Below are 8,985 nucleotides of genomic sequence, written 5' to 3'. Positions count from 1 at the left end.
GGCGGTGCATGGCGGCACGAAAAAATTTCGGCGGGCGCTGAAGCCCCATCAAGGAAACTAGCTCAGGCGTATGAACTTTCGCAGCCGAGACTAACTTTACCGGCAACAGATGAATCATATGTGCGGGGATCTCAAGCTGCTTCGCAATTTTCAAACTCTAGTTGCAGCCGTAGTATTACACAATATGCTATATCTGGTAAACCACCGAGGCACCTATTGCCACACCGTTCCAGTTAACAAAGATGTATGTCCCGAACAGCATCGCAGGAACCTCAGAATGGCCTACTGGAAAGCCTAGATTCGCTGCCCTCGTCACTAGATCAGCCTCGTAAAAGCAAACAGTGTTCTACGCAAAAAAAAAAAAAGATGTGAAGAGGCAGGACGTAATGAAACGAGATATTCATCTCTGTGCCCCCATCTTGACCTTGGTCATCTTCTGCGCTTAAAAGTGAACAAAAAATACTGAAAGAAGCGTCACTACTACTCGTTGTCTACTGCTATCTGGCAAACGCAGATGCAATTTATATTCTGAACAGAATTCTACTTCACCAGCTAAGCAGCAACATCACAAAGACCAGCACGGGGCAGCTTCGCTAACTACATCAGCGACCACAGTGACCCAAAGAAAGGCTAAAATCAAGAACACTGTGTTTACAACTACACCAGTAAGGCACTTACGAACACTTCAGCATGCATACATCTTACACTGCAGGCTGTTCAAAAAGTGGGACATATTCGCACGAACGTCGTAAAAACGTTTTCCACACCACCGACTAAGAATGTTCCTAGCACAAGTTTTGCGACACGATGCGCAAAGACTAAAAAGAAAAAAAAAGTACGGGCCTTTTTTCTGTCATGTCGGGCCAACAGAGGCGTAGCCTCACCTAGCGCTTACGCCAAACTTTTGAGCCCAGGCACCATGTGTCTACAAGTTACCGAAAGTAAGCCGGCTCCTACATTTGAGTTCCTGATACTCGAAGGTGTCCAAACCTTCCTTAACCGGCTATGTATATCTCACCTCCAGAGCAACTGCTAGCCTCATTCACCTGAGCTATGGTGGACGCCGGCACTGCTACAGTTCGATTACTCTGAAGTTGTAATCGCTTCCCAGAAATATCTTGAAACACTAAGCGAACTGCATCTTTTCATATTTTTATGGCGAAGTCGTCAAGCGCAAGGTTCCCTAGGATTGTGTCCGCGTGTAGAAAAAAAAATACGGCGATCATCAGCATTGGCTCAAGCGTTGTCGTCTTCTTCCGCAGCTCGCTTGTTGGCGCCCATCGGTTTGCGCTTGTGCCGCTGGATGCCGTGCCGAGCACGTGCTTGTGATCGGCACGGCATCCAACGACACGTAGAACAAAACGACGCGTAGAACTATAATATCGTCTGCATGTGCGGGGCGGTTTCCCGCCAGTTGTGCCTTAGCACAGGTGTCGAAATGAATGATGGATGGCCCACTGGTATACCCTCGCCACCGCCGATGCCTCTTTCACAAGTTTCGCGATACTCGCCGGTTGCACGTCGAGCCAATCGTTGTCCCCATTTGTCTCGTGACGGAGAGATCGCGCTAGCGCTGTTATGAGCAGTTGCCCTTTGGACCGCTATGGTACGGACGCTTGTTTACCCACATCTTCCAGGAACCTGCCGTGAGGATCCTGACAATGCCGTGCAGTTTGTCGCGGCTATGAACGCTGTGGCTCATACGCTAGTCTATGACGATGGGGCGGACTTGGCGCAGCAAACACACTACTTGACCATCGCCCCGGGCGAAACAAGACGCCAGTGTCCTTGCTCTTTGAAGAACATGCCGAAGACGCTCAATAGAGTCAATAATGATAATATATATATTCACTATAACAGTACCATCATAGTCACAGCTTCGCTGCCTTCCATCTTCACAGTAGTGGAAGGGTTCTGATGTTTTGCTTACTTTCCTCTTTAGGCTCTTACTTGCCCAATAATCCATAACCGATAGATTACTGGACAATTATTCATACAATGCCCATCCCACATACTCATCATCCATAATAAAATAAATGAAGGCACTGAGTAGATCTAGAACAATGTAAATGTTCACTTGATGTAGCAAGCCTAATCATACAACCGAAGGAATGAGTACATACGTGAGTCTAAACACTCGTCATAACTTGATCGCCACGTTGCACTTATCAGTTACTACTTTCTACGCCTACAAGCGGGTTCATTGTAATTAGTGGTGACATTGTGAGACTTGAAGTTGTCCTTGACGTCGCAAGGATGAGTGAGCAAGAACTCCTCAAAATACGTGTGCTTCGACAACAGGCCATAAAAATAAACGGAATGTGAGGGCTGCGGACCCGTACAAAAATGACTGTTGATTTTCTATTGACGTATTGTTGGGGTATTGTTGAATCAACGGACTTTCAACAAAGTCTCTAAAGTCTTTGAGTTCGCTCAACAGTTGCACAATGATATTACCATTGAGAGCTTCTCAATAAATAATTTATTGAGTAATTTGTGTTGATTTTCGTAGTTGTTTTTTTGTTGTGTAGCAGTTGAGTTTAGCATATACTAATTAGGACTCGCATATGAAGGCGACATTTCAAAACTTTATTAAGAAGCAATCTTTGCCTCATTCTTGTCACTTTGCGGTAGGTAGGTAGGTTCTAGTTTGGGCTCGCTTTCGTAAAAAGAAAACAGTGTGTGACCGACTTTGGCACCGAACGTTGACCTTCGAGCGCAGCAGCCCGGTGCTCTAACCTTTAGGCCACGAGCGCACGCGTACGTCTCTCGTTCCGAAACCAGTCAGCGCTTTGAATGCTCGGCGCGCGCGCCCCATGTAACTTCCTCGTCTTCTTGCGACAGCTCGCGCTTTGAGGCGCCATGTTAGACTGTACTATGTCCGGGACCAGCCCGCTTTCGTAGCCGTTTACGCTACGTAGAAACTGCGACGTTGAACCATCTTCATGATCGCCCACGAGTGACTTGCTCGCCGGCGTACAAATGCCATCGTCGTTTTAACATACAACATATGGCATAGCCATAGGTGCGATCCAAAATGCGCACGTTTTAGGGAGCAAAAGAATGTGAAATTCACTTGCAAACACGGTGACTGCGTGCATGGGGAGTTCCCCAAAAGTAGACACGGCGGCAGCGCGGATGGTGGCGATAAGGCAGGCGCCGACAAGCGACGACGCTACCTTTGAGCATCGGACGCGCTGTGCGAGCCGTAGGATGCAAGCGCGCACAGGCTGTAAACATACACTTCAGAGGTCTTAGAATTTCCTGTGCCACACCCTGTGTCTCGAAAGCATAATACATTTTTTTATCCAACGGCCGTGGTACTAGATATCAAACAACGAACGCGCTTTGAGAGCACAGCGCGTTGAAAGAGTTTCGGATTCAGCAACAGCCGCAACATTACGCAGCTAATCGCTGTCTCAGCGGCTGCTCCCGACACTCGCCTTGCAGAAGCATGCGATAAAATTCTTGCCATGGAAGCCTCCCAAGCCTGCAGCTCTCCTATGTTCAGTGAAACAAACGAAGGCCAAAGAGAAATGAAAGAAATCAAACAACAGTTACGCGCCCACGTTATACCCTACTTTTTACCGCGTCATCTGCAAAGATGCTGCAAACTACTTAAACAAGTTGTTGTTCATAAAAATAAAGATATTAGTAATAACTTTTACTCATAGGTGACGCAATAAACGCCAAACCAGTGTTTGAGCATGAGTGTTTAGTGTGTGCGTGCGTGCGTGACTTTATTGTGAGCAGTCTTTTGCAACGGTATCCAGTGTGCCGTTAGTTTCGTAGTCGCAATTTTGTTAATCGTATTATTTATTTTTTACGCTACAAATTAAGTTTTCCTTCAAAATTTATTATGTTTTTATGAACAAAAATTATCAATCATTATTTATGGATTTTAGTGGTTATTTTTAGTAGGAACGATTTTATTAACTTAATACGATACTGAGGCTGTGACCGCTTTTCGACTCTGTCACTCGTCTGAACTTGTGCGGTGGTTCGTGCCGCGCGCGCTTTGTTGGAAGCATTTTTCTTTTGTTTTTGGACATCATGACGCAAGTTTTAGTGAAATTGCTCTATGATGATAAGTGGGATGTTTATCCGTTGAAGACGTTTGCTGACGCAGCTACTGGTCTTCGGGTGATGTTCGAGCCTGGCAGTTTTGATGAGTTGCGCGGCAGAATTCATGATGGAAGGAAGGCGAACAAAGCCGCAGCCTGACTTCTGCACACAGGTAAGTGATTTCGTTTTCTTGAGCACATAGCCGCGTTTTTTTTTTTTTTTTCACTTGGACGATCGTCAGATGTTAAGCACACCGTTCACTTTCTGCAGGCAAACCGCATGCCCTGGAGCGAAAGCGCGCGAAGCTAGCGCTTGCTGCCGCCGCTGCTTCGATTGAAATGTTCGTAATATTATCTACTAATTTGCTATCGCAATCGATGCTTCGCCTTTGGAGCGACACTGCGATATTAAAAAAAATATTCTTAATCTGTAGTGGCTCATCGTATACCTTAAGGCTAGTGTGCACATTTTCTCGCGTAGTCGTTAACTGCGCCTCTATTTGCGTTGTGGCTAATGTCGCGGTGTGCTGCAAAATATATTTCGCCTTTTCGGTATGTGCGGAGAACAGCCTACCGATAAGTCCTGCATCGGCGCGATGATTACACGGATACACATCGTAAATGAACAGTGGCGTGGTGGCGACGTCGGCAAAGCCGCCGACGGGCTTGCCTTATCACACATCGCCACCCCAACCGCAGTAAGCATATTTATCAAACGTGACGTGTTGCCGTTTAAGGCGTACTGCACGCTTTTAATAGGCGATAACTCAAGCGCGCCGCCGTTCTCTGATACCTCTTTGAGCTGGGCCGACTCGAATGTGCGTTGCTTGCAGAAACGAAAGGAACGCCAGACGGCTCATCGGCGCCTCAAGCTAAGCGCCGCACTCGAGCACCGTTAGCGCGGCGAGGAATGGCACGTTCATGAAGATAGCTCACTGCACAGACGCAAGCGTGCAATGCGCACAGGACGCGTACGCAACGCGCGGCACACAAATCGCGCGGAATGTTCTTAGCCACGCAGCAGCGGATACTAAGCTTCAAAGAAGCGGTGCCGGTTCTCACTAGCACGCTCGCGCGCGCATTGCTCTCGGCGAATTTTTAGGTCTGCCCTGCTGCTCCCGAAGATTCGGACTGCTGCTTGGTATCGGCTGTGTACTATAGCATGGTCTTTCGTGTTGTGAGAGAGCCGGGAATATATTTCACCGGTGTGAAACAAACATCGCTGTGCGTATCTTTGGTAACATTTACTGTAACAATCCATTTCATCATTTTCGCGACGGCCCTCTTGAAAGAGACGCAAATTTTTAATTGCCAGTGTAGTGCGTACTAATATTTAGTGCGTGGTTATGTATATTGTGTGACAGATTTTTAATTTGCATTATCTAATTCTGTCTACATTCCCTTCTCTACAGGTTACACATGCACCAAATGCCCAGGTGCTAACGTGTCGTTCGTCAAGAACAGCTTGGCGTCGTTTCTCGCAAGAGACATCCATTGATCTGCGGCTGATTCACCAGGAAGCTCGCATCTCTGTTGCCACTCTGCGTCAAGTGGGATTTTTAACTATTTTTTATTCTGCCCTGTGGTGTACGCTGTGACGCTGTGAAGACTTACTTTCATGGACGCTGTGAAGGCTTACTTTCGATGTGTTCTGCCTTTTAGTTGTAAAGAATTGGCTACCTTGTGAGTGGAGGTAGTTCCTTTTTCTTGTGAGAATGTTTATCAGCCTAACCAAGTGGTACATGCGTACTTGAAACAGCAGCACAGACGAGGATAATGAAATAAGTAGGAACACATACAAGCGCCGACTCAACTAGAAGTTTATTCTTGAAGACAGGTTGTAAACACATTGGAACTTGACAAAGATAAGAAACCATGTATGCGTGGCCTTTGTGATTAAACAAAATTGTGTTTTCTGCTGTAAGGGGTAGAACGAACAATTGTTTCATCACAAAGACCAGAACACAAGAGAAATTATGGAAGCCTTATTTATTGATTGCAAAGAAGACAAATGCATAAGCTATCTGTTGCTCTTAATGGGAAAGAGTTGGGATTTTTAAAAGAGCTCTCCTTGTTTGGTGGTATCACTTATAGGACATCTTTCACTGTTTTTTTTACCTGCATATTTATACTACAAAACACGTCTTTCGTTCCTTTTTTTTTGTTGCACCGGGCTGTCTGCCACGCATGCATGGCTATTTCTTTGTCAAGTTGGCCAGTGTGCTTAATATCTTTGTCGTCACGAACAAACTTCTAGTTGAGTCAGCATTATTGTGTGTTCCTACCTTATTTCACCGTTCTCATCTTTGTTTGAGCTGTTTGTAAAGTATGTACACACACCAAATTACCAAAGTATCCGTAAAATTGAGATACATGAAGTTATTTGCACTATTCATTTCTGCAAGAATGGTATAGCTTCTCATCTCGTTTGTTCTTAACGTTGTTGTACAGTTTTTGTAATATATAGCTTGGAAAGACGTTTTCTGTCAGATTAAATATGCATGTATGTCACTTTCGATATTTTTTTTCAACATGGGTAGTGCAGCTCCTTCCGTCTTTCAGTTACTGCTTTGTCGCAACTTTTATATATTTTATGCAGCGAAATGCTGGTGGAATTATATATATTTATGTGCGCAAGTGTGGTAAATGGTGTTTTGTATGTGCATTTATTTGCGTTTTTTACTAGCTCTCCAATCTGGCTGTACAGTTATTGAAACCTTTTCTCATGCTTTATAATGAGTCGTTCTAGGCTCTTTGATGATGCAGGTGACCATTTATTTCACTGTTGGGAATTGCGTTAGCTGTGTGTCACTCCAGTTGTCTGTGTATTTTATGTCACTTCATTATATCATTGAAAGTATTAGCCTTGCATTAGCTTTTTATTGACCGAGGTACCAGTCAGTTGCTGTGTAGGGTGAAAAAGGCCCAAAGAAATGATTTCATTAGCTTTGTTCAAGTCCAGAAAAAAATTCACTGATGAGCTCACTAAATTAGAAAATGCCACCAGGAAACTCTTCCGCACCCAAAAGTAACACAAGAAATTAAATACTGTTCACACTCGAGAGGGAAACAGCGCGAAAAAACTCGACAAGAAGGGAGACACACACCAGCGCTTCTTGTCCCTTCTTGTCTTGTGTTTTTTTGCGCTGTTTCCCTCTCGAGTATGCACCGACTAGCCCAAGCCTCTACTGTCTTGAAATACTGTGCAGTTCTTGACTTATGCCAGGGAGGTAAGCTGCTTTTACAGCACAAATGTTTTAGAAGTTTACCTCTGAAAAACACGATTCAGGTGTTTTGTATATATATATACATGAAGTCATTTGTTTCCAGTTTACTTGTTATTTTGCCTACTCACAGGCAGCCGTAAACCCTTCTGTGAGTGTTTACTGGGTGTGTGAAGCATTTTACTGTAAGGTATCCAGTGGTCTTCATTTTTGTATTTATGCATGCAAGCCAAGAGTTCATGTGTTCAAAGTTAGTTACAAGGGTATGCTTAAGGTCTGCCTTTGAGTCACTTGACTGTTGTTTTTACAAAATATTTTTTTCTGCTGTAATTGTGAAATATAATTCTTTCTGCTGTAATAAACTTCAAGTTGAGTGAGCATTCGTGTGTATTCTTATCTTAATTCAGCGTTCGCATCTCTGTTTGAGCTGCTGTTTGTCAAGTCTGTACATACACCAAATTGCCAAAGTGCTCGTAAAATTGTGACACATAAGGCTATTTGCATTGTTTATTCCTGCAAGAAGGCTATAGGTTTCCATCTTCCGTTTGTTTTTAACATTGCTGTACATCTTTGTAGGTCAAGTTCAACGGAGTCCCTTAGGTAGCCAATAAGAGTGATAACTTTGTAAAATTTATCAATTTCATCCATCATCATCGTAGTTTTAAACCCACTAAGTTCTACTTTTCAGTTCTCATGACCCTGCTTTGTGCTGTGCTGTACAGGCACAGGAAGCTTTTTTTATGCTGTAAGTGCAGGTGGTGTTGTATATCTTCCAGAAAAAATTGTTGCGAGTTTAACTAGGCATGTGTACGCTTTTGCTACATTTTTTCAGCATGTGTGCTATAGTTCTGCTCCCTTACACTTAATAGCACTGTAGGCACTAGCGTATGTCTTCAGGTTTCATACAGTTGTGCCTTATATACTGTAATAATGTGTCATGTGCACGCTATATTACATATTAGGGTACATGAAATATGTCAGTCGCTCCTTTGCTTCCGTTCGGATTAGGGAAAGTTATGTGAAGAGGCACCGGGGCATGCAAGTGCAAATAGCAAAGCAATTTCAAAATTAAGTGCACTAAAATGCCACAAGCCCAACAAAATATCAATGATATTTCAGTGGCAATTTTCGAAATATCAATGCCATCTCAACAGGCGCACAATGTACTTTTCAATGCTGTGTCAATAATCACTCAACAAATGGTCAACAGAACAATCACAACAGCATTTCAAGACTGCATCAATGGAAACCCAACAGAAATTCAACAGAAATTACACAATGATATGTCTAAGCACAATGTGCTTTCAATACTAACTCAACAACTATTCAACATTGACTTGCCCAATTGTGTTTCAATAAAATTTCAGTGGCCAATATTCAAGAGCCCTCAACACTTTGCTCAATGATATCCCAACAAACTCCCAATGAATGCTCAATACGATACTCAACATTGACCAATGATATGTCAATGAATTCTCAACAAAAATTTTTGTAAGGGGAGTTTCATGCGAGGACGTCAATTCGAATTGATGTGGACCGATCATGTAGGTTCTAGGTGCACGTGACTAAAAAAAAAGAGAATCAAGCTACCTATTTCGCGATGCCGTAAACCTACGAAGCCTTGAAGTTGGTTAACGCTTTTTCTGCTTTCACTACCTGATCGTGCAGTGTAATTGCTGATTTCAGTTACCGTTTTC

General features: G+C 43.7%; 1 long non-coding RNA gene across 1 annotated transcript; it reads left to right on the top strand.

The window, feature by feature from the left end:
* The first annotated feature begins 3,717 nt into the window (after window positions 1-3,717).
* Window positions 3,718-7,668, top strand: LOC125946887 (uncharacterized). The gene is made up of 2 exons (XR_007467948.1): window positions 3,718-4,237; window positions 5,477-7,668. It is a non-coding gene; the product is annotated as an uncharacterized LOC125946887 (long non-coding RNA).
* Window positions 7,669-8,985: the final 1,317 nt, after the last annotated feature.

This window comes from Dermacentor silvarum, chromosome 7 (genome assembly GCF_013339745.2).
Source record: "Dermacentor silvarum isolate Dsil-2018 chromosome 7, BIME_Dsil_1.4, whole genome shotgun sequence".
In the NCBI taxonomy this organism is placed as follows: Eukaryota; Metazoa; Arthropoda; class Arachnida; order Ixodida; family Ixodidae; genus Dermacentor; species Dermacentor silvarum.
Note: the sequence above shows the minus strand (reverse complement) of the source record. Positions and strands in the feature narration are given on the sequence as shown.